The sequence below is a fragment of the Chionomys nivalis genome, chromosome 22, assembly GCF_950005125.1.
Source record: "Chionomys nivalis chromosome 22, mChiNiv1.1, whole genome shotgun sequence".
Lineage (NCBI taxonomy): Eukaryota > Metazoa > Chordata > Mammalia > Rodentia > Cricetidae > Chionomys > Chionomys nivalis.
In genome coordinates this window covers 41,922,139-41,937,027 of record NC_080107.1, presented here as the reverse complement: position 1 = coordinate 41,937,027, position 14,889 = coordinate 41,922,139, and the positions used below count along the sequence as shown (strand labels likewise).

General features: G+C 51.6%; 1 protein-coding gene across 1 annotated transcript in view; it reads left to right on the top strand.

Moving 5' to 3' along the window:
* Window positions 1-3,735: 3,735 nt before the first annotated feature.
* The window catches only part of Fam163b (family with sequence similarity 163 member B), a 31,165-nt gene continuing 20,011 nt past the window's right edge, over window positions 3,736-14,889 (top strand). Inside the window, exon 1 of the mRNA XM_057755339.1 lies at window positions 3,736-4,088. The gene's annotated coding sequence lies outside the window, so the exon portion shown is untranslated. The remainder of the gene's footprint in view (window positions 4,089-14,889) is intronic.

Below are 14,889 nucleotides of genomic sequence, written 5' to 3'. Positions count from 1 at the left end.
AAGCTGTGCGCATGCCCCTCGAGCAAGAGGACCTAGTGCCCTTGCACAACACGTGGGTGACCGCAGGAGTGACTTCTTCTTTCCCGCTGTGACAAGACTCCTGATGGTTCACTGTTTGACGGCACATACCATCATGGTGGAGAAGGCGTGGCAGCAGAAGCCTGAGCCAGCTAGTCACAGTACATATGTGTCCAGGAAGCAGAATAGAGTGAATGCTGGTGCTCAGCTCATTCCTCCCTTTTATTCATCCCAGGATTCCAGCCCGCAGACTGGTATTTTCATACCCAGAGTATGTTTTCCAATCACAGCCCAGTCTATAAACTCTTTCACAGAGACACATAGAAATCGGCTCTGCAGTGGCTCTAGATTCTGTTGTATTGAAGATATTAACCCACAGTGATTGGGGGTGTGTAAGGATGGCCAGGTGCTCATTGTCATTTATAGTCACTAGTAATTGTTCTCCACACCCCACCAGAGAGTTTGGATATTTGCAGAGCACTGGAGAGAACTATTTGGTCTCCCTGCCTCTGATGAAGGTGTTCTCAGCCATCAGTGCTGAAGACGTTCATCTATCAGCCCACTCAAAGGTTCTATTTCCCTAGCATAAAAGGCTGCTCCCACTAAAGCCACACTTGCCCAGACTGGAAAGCAAGCCTTGCAAACGGCCCCACATGTTGCTGCCTGCTGGACAGTTTTCAACACCTCCACCATCTGTTGGGTTTGGGTTACATCCACTAAACTGTATGTTGTGGAAAGATGCCTGGGACAGGACAAAAGTTGCCACGCAACTGGAAAGCCTGTTGGAGTGGGATGGCTCCCATCCTGCCAGACTGCTGCCCAGTCTGAAGAACTGAGTGGGGCTAGACTTCTTTTTTTTTTTGTACCAGAACTTGCTGTTTCAGGAAACTTGATGGTATGTTATGTTGTTTCTATGAAGTCAGCTCAGAGGCTCCTCCGTAGTCCTCCCTTTTCTAACTTTAGAAACGAGTTTAAGACATAAAATCAAGGCATGCTTTCATACACAAAAAGCTAGTTGAGTGGTGACCATTATATCACCATCCAAATGAAATCTGCCCTGCGCATTTCTCTGTTGGCTGTGTGACTTTGGAGAAGTCACTTCACCTCTCTGTTAACATTTCGAAGTGAAGGCGACAAAGGCTGTAGGAATGGTCTGCAGATAACGACACTGTGTGAGCATGTTGTAATAAGAGCGGCGGGGCTGCGTCCCCGGCACCCGGCTGCCCGCATGGCTTTACCCAAAATAATTACACGGAAACTGTATTCTTTTAATCACTGCCTGGCCCATTAGTTCCAGCTTCTTATTGGCTAGCTCTTACATACTGATCTAACCCATTTCTAATATTCTGTGTAGTACCATGAGCTGGCTTACCAGGAAAGATCTTAACCTGCGTCTGTCTGGAGTGGGAGAATCATGGCGACTCACTAACTCGGCTTCTTTCTCCCAGCATTCTGTCTGTTTACTCCACCCACCTAAGGGCTGGCCTATAAATGGGCCAAGGCAGTTTCTTTATTAAATGAAAGTAACTCCTCCATCACGAGCATGAGGAGCTGAGTGTTGCTTCCCAAAACCCATCAAAAGCTGGGTGTGGCGGCATGTGTCTGTAACCCCAGCTTTGGGGGAAAGCAGAGATGGGCGGATCCTGCGTACTCACTGACCAGTCAGTCTAGATGAAATGGCAAATTCTAGGTTCAATGAGAGTGACAGAGGAAGATAATCACTGTTGACCTTTGACCTGTACATACATGGGCACGCTAGTACACATGTGTACATCCCCCCCCCCACACACACAAGGGTCTCCTGTGCATGCTGTGGGTCATTGAAGGCATTCATGGTTTAAGTGAGATGGACAGCACTTAAATAAAGTCACACTGCCACAAGTTCTGAAGATGCATCTCTCTGCTCTGCCTAGGACCCTGGAGCCCAGAGTTAAAGGACAAGCCACTTCCTGGGTGCTTGGCTGCTAGACCGTGGCTGCCACACTCACTGGGGTGGATGTGGGCATGTGAAGAAGTGGAAGTGTGGGTGAACTGGTGGGCAGAGGCGTGGTTTGGTGGTGAGGCTCCTTTAGAAATTCTTGGCACACGTTTGACGGCATCTAAGGATCTGAGATAATTACCAAAGCCAAGAAGTCCTGATTGAGACGGTAAAAAACAGGTTACAGGAGCTGATTGGCTGGCTAGTCTGTGCTTTCTCCTTGGTGCTGTCCAGGGCTCTCTACCCTGTATATATAAAATCTTCTCTATAGAGTCCATTGTCTTGTCTCTGAGTGGGACTGTTGTCAAGTGTGGGAGACCCACAAGCAGGCTGAGGAGCCCCAGCTCTGGTCTGCCGCCAAGGACCCTGTTGTTCCTTCTCACTTGCAATCTGGGTTCCGGCTGGATCTCCCTGGCCATCGCTGAACCGGCTAAACGAGACAATGTGTGCGAGGGTTTAGCTTTGCATCTGGAATGCACTGAGCACATAACGAGTGGTGTTTATTGTGAGATAAGAGCCTCTGCAAGCAGGCTCTGAGTACAGTTAATTAATGAATCAAACACAGCCACCAGTCCCTGGAGAAATGAGGCAGGTGACAATTAATTACCCATCTTGCAAGGGGTGAAGATACTTAAAGGCAGGGGTCAGCTCTTCTCGGTACTTAAGTGGGATGAAGGATGTTGCCAGCCTGTTGTAAAGAAGCTCTCAAGCACCAAGAATTTGAGTATCACTGGGGAGCTCAGTGAAGACCCTTAGGAGGGACCCAGCAGGGAAGCTGGCAGGAGGGAGCGTGCAGGTGTCTGCTGAAGCACCTGATTCATTGGCCCTGTGACCATCTTGGAATGAGTTGCTGGTTCTCTTATGTTTCACTAGCAGGCAAAGAGGAAAGGATTCCACCAGTTCCCTGGCCCCTCAAGATGGGCTGGCATATGCCCTTCCCACCAGGACAGCGCCTCTGACAGAGCGCCAGGTCAATCGCAGCACAGTCAGGCATTCATAGGGCATTCCTAGTATTCCAGGAAGGTTTCTCAGAGTGTTGTGTATTCTAACTCAAAACCTTGTTCGATATATATATATGCCCCTCAGGTTGGGTCTGCAGACACAGTGCACTCCTGAGTATCTTCATGGATGGGGCCATATTTCTCAAGAGGAAAGGTCGGAAAGTTTCTCATGTCCAACTCAAACCTGCCTTGCCTTATCTTCCAAACACTGGCCTAATGCTGCACTTGGGGGTTAAGTAGCAAAGATTTGCTTCCTCCCAAATGGCTGGAAACCTGAATCACAGGCCCCAGTCACCAACTAGCCCAGTACAGAGACTATGCAGTACCCTCTCGGGCTATATGAGACCGACCCAGAGAATGGAAACAAAAAAGAGCAAAGATGAGCATTTATCAAGCACTTAGGCTGTGCTATGCCTATTATCTTCGCCTTTCAGTTTTAAATCAGCCTTAAAGGCCCTGCTGTCAGTTATCCCAGAAACAAGAAGGATCAGGGACCTGCTCCAAGGTTGCGCTGTCCACAGCCAGGCAAATCCCATCGCCACCGAGACCAAACATCAGGGAGACAGAAACAGATTGGTGGAGATCAGCGAGAACCCCGCAGGGCGCGCACTGAAATATGGGTCCCCGGACCTTGCCTATGGGTGCAGCCGCGGGGGACCGCCGTTGAGCGTCAGCACCAGGGACAGCTCCTCGGCTGCTCCCCCGCAGCCGCTGCCAACAGTGCGCGCGGGGCCCGCAGCGCGCACTCCCCAGTAGGCTAGCGCGCGCGCCCTCCTCTCCAGCGCGCGCCCCGAGCCCGGGACTGGGCTGGAGTCGCGCGTGCAGCTCTCAGGGAGGCAGCTGGGCGTCCAGAGCTGTGGCTGCAACGCGCAGCTGGCAGGGGTTCTCGCTGGGCCACGCACTTGCCTCCTCTGGGGCCTCCAGGAACCTCTCGGCGCTTTCCTTACCAGTCTGGCCCCAGCAGGCACCACCGACCGTGGCCTGGGCTGCATTTGCGGCTACTCTCTGTGCCTGGGACAGAGGGACGCCCGCACTGTCACGTGTGTCCAAGTCCTCCGCCAGCCGGGGCAGCGTGGTTCCCATGGTTCAAGGTAAGGGCCAAGGGGGTGCGCAGGTCACGGTGTGAGAGCAGGCGAAGCCAGATGGGAAGTCCAGGCTCTGCACCCACCTCATCTGGAGTTCCCTCTGCAGCCTGCCCTAGCCACCTTGCATCAGGTGCTCTGACCTATACAGGTTCCTGTACAGCATACCCCATCCCATTGCGACCCACCCTCCAAGTGCCCTGAGGTGGGCAGTGGGGTCCTAGCCAAAAGACAGAGGAACCCTCTGACAGAAGAGAGGCTCTGTTTCCCTCAAAGGGTGGCCTGCTTAGGGGAAGGGGCATGGGGAGAGGAAGTTTGTCCGAAGAGACTGGAAACCCGGCTCCATTCATCCTTTCCTGCCTGGAACTGAGATGTTTGGTTCCTTGGTGAGATCTGCTTCCCACCAGGTTGGTGTTGTGTGCTTGACCTGGGCTACTGCTGACATCCATTCTGTTCAGCGTCTGTGTGAAAGGGATGGGGCCCCTTTTGACAGATGAGGAAACTGAGGCTTTAGAGAAGTTTGACTTCTTGTCCAAGGTCACAGTTAACAGGTGGTGGAGCCGCTGTCACCTCTTTCCCACATTGTTGGAAGCCTCGTCTTCAATAGTGAGGACAGGAGGAACACGGCAGGCTGGCAGTTGTATTTTTTTTTTCAAGCTGGAAATGACACACCCTGAAACATCAGACCTCTGAAAGCAGGTTCATGTCCATCCTCCTGCCTCCACTCTCTCACCCTACTCAATGTCCTGTTCTCCCTAGGCCAGGGTCACATGAGTTCACGTGACTCTGCTGATAGGACTCGGGCAAGAAACCCTGGGTGACAAGTCTCAGGCTCCAGCATGTTCCCTTGCCCCTGCTGGGGGAAGCTAGCGTTCAGGGGTCTGCCAGAGAGCACCAGGCTGCTCCCCTGTGGTCCCACCTTCCTATGCTGATCAAGTTCTTGGCAGATTTCCAGGGCCACTGTCCACCTCCTAGAAGTTTACAGCTACAGAAAAGCACATAGGCCCATCGTCCCACCTCCACCTTCTTGAGATAGAAGGGAGTAAAGACTTCACACCAAGGCTCTCCAAACTTGACACCTCTGGCCAGCAGGATGTGGTTGAAACCCATCCATGGACACAATTTTGTGTGGTGTGGCTTTGAGTTCTTCCCATTCCTGAGGCCAGGGGCTCACTTCCCCCTTCCCTCCTGTTCTCCCTCTCCCTTTCTTTGGTAGTCATTTGTGATACCTTTGCCTCGTGCCATAGAGGAGACAGATAGCATGGCCTTGGGCTGCGGTCTTAGTTCCCATCGCCTGAGCTCCTGTAGGGCTTGTTGGTGTTGACCCATTTGGAAAGCCTGGAGGGTGTAGGGTCTGGGAGGAGGCACAGTTCCCAAACTGGGTACCTGGAATACCTGTTGGGGGTGGGGAGTTTGAGAACCTCACTGACTCTTTGGGGCAAGTCAATGCCATGAGATGTGGGAGCCCAGGCTATGCTGTGATTTCTCTACCCTCTTCTCTTCCTCGAGTGAGAGAGGTGCCCAGAGCCCGAGGCCTCTGCTGTGCCAGCACAGGCATCTAGCACGGACAGAGAACTTACAGAGGATGTGGGCACAGATGGAGGAGTCAAGACTTTGCCCAGTTCTGCCCATCTTCATGGGTGACCTTGGGCCAGTCCCTGTCCCTTTATAGACCTCGGATGAGTTGAATGGTCTCATATTCCCTGAGGTACCTCTCAGTCCTCTGCATCCCTGCCCGTCCCATCATCTACTTATGTGGTCGCCAAGGGAGGTTTTGCACTTTTGGGCCTGATCTATGGGCCTAAGCCCGGTTCTGGCTCTGAGGGAGGTTTCACTGCCTGGGACCTGTTCCTGCAGACCCAGCAATCCCATGAGGAATGATTGTAGTGCTCAAAGCAGAGATCTGTCACCTCACAGTCAATTACATTGGCCTCTAAATTCTCAGGGACTGGGGGTGGGAAGGTAGAGTGGCAAACTGCCCAGACTGTCCACTCAGCTCCCACCCTGCCACCACTGGCCTGCTCCTCTTCAAGCCCTGATGGAGGTGTCAGGGAAGTGGTGATCTGTGTGGTGGGAATGTGGATTCAAGGCCTCGGGTCTCGAGCAAATCATGCAGCGTCCTCATCTACAAAAATAAGGGTGCTTCTGTCTTCGTGCGGGTATTTGGTGGCAGCTGTGCATGACCTGAAGTCTGGTGAGGATGGGGTGGAACAGGAAGGGGCTTCCTGTCTACCTCATTGCTGCTCTCACTGTGACTTCCCTGCAGTCTCGGCCCTTCTGGATCCACTCCAGAGGGGACTCATCCAAGCTGGAGCTGTAGTGCCTGCCAGCTCCTCTCCTCTCCTCCCAAAGTTCTCCATTCCCCCAGGAGTAGGGTGCATGGGAGAGGCTTACATTGTTGAGGCCTCTCCTGCCCAAGTCCTCTGCCTTGTCTCCCTTCCTGGAAACTGCCTTGAAAGGCCTGAGAAGGGATAAACCCTGCTATCCCAAGGCACAGGTAGGCTGTGACCAGGACCCTTAACTCATGGGAAGCTGGAGTGCAGAGTCTAGCATGTGGGCTCCTGATTTATACTCCTAAGATATGACACAGGAACTCTGTACCTAATTTCCAGGGGTATTGTAAGTGGGGAGACTTGGGATGAACTGGTGTCAGATCCAGGATTAATCTGTAAGCTATCTGTGAGCTATGGAGGGGGACCCTTTTGTTGAAGTCTAAACCTTGGTGGACAATGGTCAGGCATGGCTTTAACACTGTAAGCTGCAATTTAGAACCTGACTGGAGAGGGAAGGCAAGAAGCAAGGGGACTTAGAAGAGGTCACCATGTCCATCTGGGCCAGAATGGTGGGCACTGAGCAGGTGCCAGCTACGTGGGGTGCTGGGGTGGATTGGAGTAGCGGGATATTGCCCAGGACTGAAGAAACGTCACCAGGACTGGCCTGCACTAGAGTCTGGGGCGAGCTGTGTGAGAGATGAGGAGACAGCCCTTGGGGGCCTAGAGTAGGGCTTTTTCTTTAGCACCATGGTAGCACCGGATTGTACATCCCACCCCAGTGGGATGCTACTACCTGTCTTCTGGTCCTTCCAGCCCACCCACAGAGGCATCCATGGGAAAAGCTCGAGCCAGTCACCTGTGCTCTTGTCCAACTTCTCCAGTAGTAGGACTGAGGAGATGGCTCGGTTGGTAAAGTGCTTGTTTGTAAGCAGGAGGACATGAGTTTGATCTCTAGGACCCATGAAAGGGAGCCAGGAAAGTCAGGCATAGCGATGCATGCTTGTAATCCTGGAACGGGGACAGGCAGGTCCCAGGGCTTTCCTGGCCAGGTACCCTAGCCTGTTTGAAAAGGTTCCTTGCTAGCAAAGATCCTGGCTCAAAAACAATGTGGACAGAGCCTGAGAAATGACGCCAGATGTTGTCCTCTGAGACACACACAGGCACGCACGCACGCGCACACACGTGCACACACATGCAAGCATGCACACACACACATGTGTACTCACGATTCTAAAGCCACTTCTCCTGTAGTGGGTTGGTTGGGAGGAGGGCTGCACAGCTATCTGGGAGAGGATTAGATAGCAGCCTGGGCAGTAGTTCGGGAATAAGCCGGGCTCCTGGGGTTACAGCCACGTTCACCACCTCCCATAGCTGCTTTGGGTAGTAGGGTAACACAGTCTTAGGAACTGACCATAACTGTGTTTATATCTCAAGAATGTGTCCCTAACAAGATCACTTAAGCCCTTGGTCCCTGAGTTCTTTATTCACCTTGTACTAGAGTCCAGCTTCTTAGAAGAGTCTGCACACTGCTGGGAAACTCCCATGGTGCTCTGTTCCTGGCCAAACCAGAAGACGACCTCAGAGCAGGGGAGAGATGCCCTTGTCAGTCAGGCAAAGCCTACAATGGGCAAAGCCATCACCACCTGTGGCTCAGCTCTTACAACCAGCTCCAGGCTTCCTGCAGGCTGCCCAGTGGCTGAGCCTGCACCCAGGCTGCTAACAGCCTGGTGTTACTTGTTTTGGCATTTGATCTGTGACCTAGGGACTAGCAGCCAACATTTCTGGAGCTAGGTTCCTTGGCTCCCCAGCCCTGGGTGAGCAAACTCCCATGCCAGCCACCGTGACGGGAACAGTCTCTGCCTGCAGAAAGCAATGATGGGTGTTTTTGTCTCTTTTATGCTCTGCCTTGTGTGTGCTCGCCTAATATATATTCATTTTTATAATATAGTCAGATATTTTTTATTAAAAAGAAACGTGTGTTTGCTGCAAAAGGAAAATCAGTTCAGCCTTTCTCGGCTTACTGTGTGCAAAGTAAAAGCCCTTGACTCCTCGGCTGTGGCCTACCTGCTCCTCTGCGGTGACACTGCACCTCAGTCACACCCGGTCACGAGTGTTCCTCCTTTGTCCTTTGACCTAACTCCTGCTCTCCTGTTGGGGATGGATTCAGGGCTCCATCCTCTGTCCCAAAGTCCGAGCCCCAGCCTGGCTTTCTGGTCTAGACATTTGCAGGGCACGGCCGTTGCCTCCCAGATTTACCTAGTTGGTTTGACAACAGGCCTGTGTGCCATCCACTGATTCTGTCTGTTACAGGGTTGACTGAGGGGTAAGCGTTGAGTGGAAGGGCCTAGTAGCTGGCCGGGGGAGGAGAGAGTGGGAGGAGGCATGTAAGAGGATTAAACTGCAGTGTGGGAAGGTTCTGTGTGGTTGGCAGTGTGAGGCATGGAGGCAGGTACTCCGGATTCTATGGAAATCACCTCACTGGAGGGAAGGCATCCTGGATGCAATCAGAGCTGAGCCTCTACTGGGTGATACAGTCAGGGGAGCAGGTAATGCAGAGACCAGACACTTTTACCATCCCCGGAGGCAAGGGAGGTCATTAGGAGAAGTTAACTGACAAGCAGTGGGCTCTAGAAATGCCACTGACTTTTCTTTGAGGGAAGTAGAGCACCAGATGGGGCTAGTCCCAGGTGCCTCATTGGCTTCTAACTATGTCTATGTGAGTATAATTAAGACCTCCACTTCTGTGCTTTGGTTACTGAAGCAGGATTAGCCAACCTCCCCTTCCTGGCCCTAGCCAAACCCCCCCCCATTGTAGGCTCCCCCATATCCCTCCCGGTCAGTTCACTTGCTGCTGGGCCATGCCTGATAGTGCACCCCTTAGTACTTGTTTGCTCTCACTATGCCAGGAATAGCAGGAGGCTCAGGGAGCACGGCTACAGAGCTCTGGGGGGCAATAGAAGGACACTGGGGGTACCATTAACTCACCATAGCATGTGTCTGGGGCTCACCTTACAATGTTTGAAATGCAATATTTATATTGTTTTTTCAAAATCTCTCCACTCAGGGTTGGCATACACAGTATCACTGGGAACATTCAGGAACTTCCCTAAGGCAAAATAAAGATGTTTACTTTTCCAGTTTATAGGCAGACACCCACTTGGGGTTCCTTTTTCTGAGCCCATTCCAGAACCCCACAGTCCAGGCTTGTTTACCCCAGGACTGACACCACGCCCTCTACATGTGAGAGGCCTTGATCACGTCTCCTTTGAAAGGAGGTAGAGTGGGGATGTGGGGGGGGGGCAGTCTGTGTCTCTAGAATCGCTGGTCTTTGCCCACGTGGTAGACATAAGGACGGTTGGTGTTTACCTGTGTCTGGCGTTTGTTTGGTTAAAACACTCATTACGTGGGAAGCTCCTTATAAACCAACTCACAGAATGAAAGAGTACAGCCGTCTGTGATTTTTACCTCCGTGAGGCTTCCCACATGAGATGCCCCTCTAATTACAAAACAAAACTCTGTCACAGAAGGCTGTTACACGGCACAGCGTCTCGGGAGATCACTCTTGCAGTTGCTCATAGTCCCACTGCTCTGTGTCTTGCTTTCTCCTTGGGAGCCCCCGCCTCGCTGATCAGGAGATAGGATGGGGAGAGAATAAGAAAGAAGGGAGGGGGAGCATGGGAAGAGATAGGGTCTACCTTCAGCCATAGGTACCTCAGACCTGCTGGTCACCAGCGCCTCTTTGCCCCAGTTTCCTGGCATATCAAGACAGGTGTGGTTTCCCCTTCTGTCATCAAGAATGATTCTGAGTCCCTGTGGGAGCACAGTGGAGCATGACAGTAGATTATGGGGTCTCTGGGCTTGGATCAGGGAAGAGATACCGCTGACCAGCTGCTGTACCACGTATGGCTGAGAAACTCAGACACCTTGCCACAGCCCATGGAGCCCCTCCTGGCATGAATTCATCCTCCCAACCTCTGCTTGTGCTCTGCCGTGCCCTGCATGCGCGCTTCTGTGCCATTTCTGGGACTTCTGAGACCTTTTCTCGGAGGGTCTTCCCCCTGCTTCCCTCTGCCTATCAGCATCAGGTCTGTCCCCTCTTGTCTTGTCTGCATCAAGGCTGGGAGGGCTTGGAGTCAGGTGCTGTTCTTTATACCCTCCCCAACCCTTGTAGCCAGTGAGATGCCTGGGACACAATGGACCCTGTTGGGGGTAGTTCCATGTGGGAGGAGGGCCAACCCCATCTTCCAAAAGGCGCAATGGCTAGTGTGTGGCCCTGAATGGACTCCAGACCAAACACCCATTGTTAGAGCCAGAAGTGGCTATGGCCTCAGAAAAACTTGCTTCTAGCACCCCTGCCCAGTGTGTTTAGGACTGGGGCACAGGATACAGCTGCCTGCCTGCAGCCTCCAGGGCCTACTGTCTCATTCCAGCTCTCCTGCCACAGAGCTGCCCGTGACAAAGAGTGACTCAAGGTGGGGGAGCCTTACCCCATCAGACCTTGCGGTCAGCGCTGCCACTTCATAACCATGAAAAGTTGTAAAGATGATTTAATCTGCAAGATGGGTCTATCAAGCATGCTCCGTGCACTTGAAAATCCCCAAATCTTGTTTAGTTTGTTGGTTTGTTTGCCTTGTCTTTTGTTTTGTTTTGTTTTGTTTTGTTTTGAGACAAGATCTCAGTAGGTAGCCCAAGCTGTCCTTGAGCTCAGGGAAGTCCTCTGGTTCCTGAGTAGTGATATTATAGATGTGTTCGCCACACACAACTGAGCCCCATTTCCACTTGACTGTTTCAGCAACATGGCACCCTCATGCTCTCTGACTGCCAGCTCCTAGGGAAGCTTCCTCTGGCTCAGAGCCGCTGGGCATTCCCTTGGTCATCCTTACTCTATTGTACTCAGCACTTGTGATATCTCAGCCTGAGTAGCAAGGCTGATGATAGCTCTTGTATGTATCAGTCAGTTATGGGCATAGTGACTGTGTAACAAGCTGTCCTGACATTTACCAACAGAACAGCAAACAAAGCTCTTCTTGCTTACAGACCTATAGGTAGCGGGGGAATGTTCCGCTCACTATGGGTGTCCAGTCTAGACCCCCAGGGCTCTTCCACAGCTCCAGTTTCTGAGCATATGCTTTCTGGACATGGTATCTGGATCCCAGAAATGCAGCTTCTTCAAGACTTTGCCTAGAACTGGGACATGGGCTCGTTTCCTGTGCTTCATTGGTTAAGTCATATGACCAAGGCCAAGGTCACCAGGGTAAGATTCGGTCACTCCTATGATAATACGAGGCCCATTGCAGGAGAGGGAGGAGGCTTATGGGTCTGCGTTTTTAGATAGTTCCTAGGAGTGGCTAGACTCAAGCCCTCCTGATCTGATATCATGAGCAGGTCTTACAGAGATGAAAGTTCATGGCTGGCACCTGCTGTCTAGTCTGCCCTAGTTCCACTAATCTGGAGAAGTGATGGGGGAGGAACAGGAAATACACCCCTTTCCCTCACTTTCCTCCAGCCAGAGCAGAGAGAATGAGTGTGGTGGTCTGAGCTGGTAAAATTGATGATGGGGTGAGGAGACAATGGCTGGCACAAAGTGGGAACCCTATAAATGCTCATGCAGCTAACGCTAGCATTGCTTTCCCGGGCTTGGCAGACCCTTGACCCTGAGCAGATGCTGGGGAGAGGGAGACTGCGTGGAGGAGTGAGGAGCCTCCTCACCTCTGCTGGCTCAAGGCAACTCCAGTTCTGCTGGTGTGTCTGTATGAGGACAGAGAGAAAGTCTGTCACGGTCACAGTCGTGGGGACAAAGCAGGTAGGACGGAGTTGGAATGGAGAGGAGGGAAGGTGAGGCCTGTCCCTCCCAGCACAGCCTGAGTGTGGAAGAGGTCAGGGAAGGAGAAGACACTCAGGCGGGTAGGGAGATCTACCCTACCTGCTGTCCCTGGGCACAGAGCTTCTGACAGGCTTGGAAAGGCATCTGGGGCCGTTACACATAGTGCAAGGGAAGGTGCCAGAGGATGGATCAGTGTTGGTCAGGAGAGCTCCCCAAAGGGCCAGTCTGAGCTGAGACTGGAAGAGGAAGCCAGAGCAGCAGTAAGGCCTGAGGTTGTACTGGGGAGATGGGGTGGCTGGGGAAAGCAAGGAGACAGCAAGAATCTGGTGCAGGTGAGGCCCTAAGGGGCCAGAATGGAGGAGAGGAGGGGCCAGCCAAGAAGGGAGAATCTGGGCAGACAAGGGGAATACAGGTGAAAGGGAGGGAAGTGCCCTTCACAGGGGAGCACCAGCCCTGCTCCTCACCAGACCAGGGCGTCCTTGTCTAAACTGCTCAGCCTGACTGTGGCCCTGAGAGGACCTGAGGTTCCTGTTACCCCCCCCCCCTGCTGTTTGCCCTGTCGTGGGTGCCTGGTGGCAGTTTCCCACCTGTGAAATACGTTTAACTGGAACTGTTTGAATGTGAACCCAGCCTAAGCTTTGGAGCATCAAAAATACAGATTTTATGCCAGCGTAGAAGTAACAGGGCCAAGCCCAGGATTGAGAAGAGCCCCACCTTCTTGTCTCAACACCTGGAGCACCTTGGTAGCTATGGAAATTACAAGTGCCCTTATGAACTACTGAGATGTAAAAATGTATTTTTCCTGATTTTCTTCTGCATTCATACTTCTTAGTCTAGGTGAGGCTTAAGAACAAAGGCTTGCTCAGACCCCTGTGCCCAGCACGTCTCACACACAACTCCTGTTGCCTTTGGTAGGGTATTCAGAGCCCCTGCTCTCAGCCTGGGCCTCCCCCAACAGACACAGGTCCCACCAGCTCCCGTGTGAGCAGAGTATACACCCACTCAGTCCCTGGGGAGGCTAGGTTTTGTGAGGGCTAAAGTCCTCACTGGAAGCCCAAGGCTGGTCCACCTGGATATTGTCCCTTACCCAGGTTGGGTCACAGAACGAAAGTAAAAATCTGCTGGTGTCAGCTCCAAAACGGTGCATCCTGCAAGGGGCCGTCTTCACTATGGGTCTACACTCCAGGACCTTGTAGTTTGGGGCGGAGTCAGTTCTAAAGGCACCGCAGATTCACCATTCACTTTGGAAAGGACTTTGTTCTTCCCTGTATAGAAGGTTCTAGGTTGGTGTTGTCTTTGTTTAATGGACTTCTACTGCCCTTCTATTGTCTCCTTTCTGCCACTGTCACCAGCCCAAAGTCTGCTGTAATTCTTGCTTCCGTTCCTGAGAGTCCCTGAGTCTTTGTTCTGTGATTTAGATGCTCTCTGGATATTGCAATAATGTGCCTGGCTGTTGTATTCTTTAAGCCCTTCCTGTGTGCAGTTTATTGCACTTTGGGAACTAAAGGTTTATTATTGTTATCCTGATCTAAAGCTTTCTTTTTAAAGTGTGTGTGTGTGTGTGTGTCAGAGAACAACTTTGTGGGGTTAGTACTTTTCTTCCACTTTGCATGGCTTCTGGTGATTGATCTCAAGCTTGTGCAGCAAGCGCCCTCATTCTCTGAGCCATGCCGCTGGCCCCCCAGTTTGAAAACTATCCAGTTGACCTTCTGATCTTCCTCGGGATTTATCACCCAGATGCTGGGCCACTTGTGGTTTCCCACATCTTAGGAGGCTCTGTCTTTTATTTAGTTACTTGTGTTCTATCCCCACCATTTTGCATCATTTCTCTTGTCCCCAGTGGGCTCCCCCACGTTTCCTTATGTCTAACCTGATGTTGCCTTTTTTGACATTGTTACTTCTTCACCTGTGGAACTTTGTTCTGTTTCTTTTAACTCCGATTATTCCCCGGTTTTCCCTACTATAGGACACAGTAACTATTTAGCCCTCACATCTCCCGACTCTGTCACCTGGCCTGCTTCCTGTTAGTGTCCTTGGCTGGATTTTCTTTTCACTGTTGTTTGTTTGTTTTTTTTAACAAGAGGTAATTGTTCTCTGGGTGCCACATATTGTCGATTTTTGCCTTGTTGTGACCTTAGGTATTAGTGTATTTCAATATGTTCTCATGCCAGCAAGATGGTTCACTGGGTAAAAGTGCTCAAGTTCACTCTCTGGGACCCATGTGACAGAAGCAGAGAGCTGACTCTGTAAGCTGTCCTTTGACCCTATTGTGCACGCATTGTCACCTGCATGAATGTGAGCTTGCACATGTGCAGACACTCGTGCACTTGCACGCACACACACACACACACACACACACGATTCACTCTAGTGCTGCTGGGGTGCAGCCAAACCACTGGGACCCTTCAAACTGTTAAAAGCTCACTTATAAGTTCTGTGAAGCAAGACCAGAGCAACTTTGAGCCCAAACCCTGCAGAACTTTCCAGTATTCCAGGAATTATGATGCTTTCCTATGTAATGAGGATTTCTTTTTTTTTTTTTTTTTTTTTTTTTTTTGAGACAGGGTCTCCCTCATTGAACCTGGTGCTCACTGACTGGCCTGCAAGCCTCAGGGATTCTTCTGTCCCCACTTCCCCAGCATTGGAATTAAGGGCAGATGCCACCATGAGCAGACTTTACTTGTTTGCTAAGGATCAAAATCAGTTCTCCTGC